The sequence below is a fragment of the Myotis davidii genome, unplaced genomic scaffold, assembly GCF_000327345.1.
Source record: "Myotis davidii unplaced genomic scaffold, ASM32734v1 scaffold118, whole genome shotgun sequence".
Lineage (NCBI taxonomy): Eukaryota > Metazoa > Chordata > Mammalia > Chiroptera > Vespertilionidae > Myotis > Myotis davidii.
Genome location: NW_006290441.1, coordinates 647,637 through 648,228, shown reverse-complemented (window position 1 = coordinate 648,228; position 592 = coordinate 647,637).

Genomic DNA, 592 nt, shown 5'->3' with positions numbered 1-592 from the left:
GGTGTACAATTTAAGGGAGCCCCCAAAATGCAGTAATCAAGATGACCATTTTAAAAAGTCAAAATTAGCCCTGGCCGGTTTGGCTCAGTGGATAGAGCGTCAGCCTGTGGACTCAAGGGTCCCAGGTTTGATTCAGGTCAGGGGCATGTACCTTGGTTATGGGCACATCCTCAGTAGGGGGCGTGCAGGAGGCAGCTGATGGATGTTTCTAACTCTATCTCTCTCCCTTCTTCTCTGTAAAAAATCAATAAAAAATATTTTTAAAAAATAAAAAGTCAAAATTAATGCAAAAATCTGTGATGAACAAAATATCAAAATTTTATAGACAAGATTAATCTATAAAAAAAGCATACATGTACACTAAAACTTGAAGGCAGAATATTCTAGCCTATTTAAAAATCCTCTGAGCAATGATTCCAGAGAGTTTTGAACCCATTTGTTAAGAATATAAAAATGCAACATCTTCTGGCTGACAACAGCGGACTCCTGGGACTTTGCCGGTGGATAGCGGGAGCTTTGGAGGACTAGTTACTAGTTTAATGTCTACAAAAACTTTCCATGATTGGTGGATGGAAGTGATAAATGGAAAAGC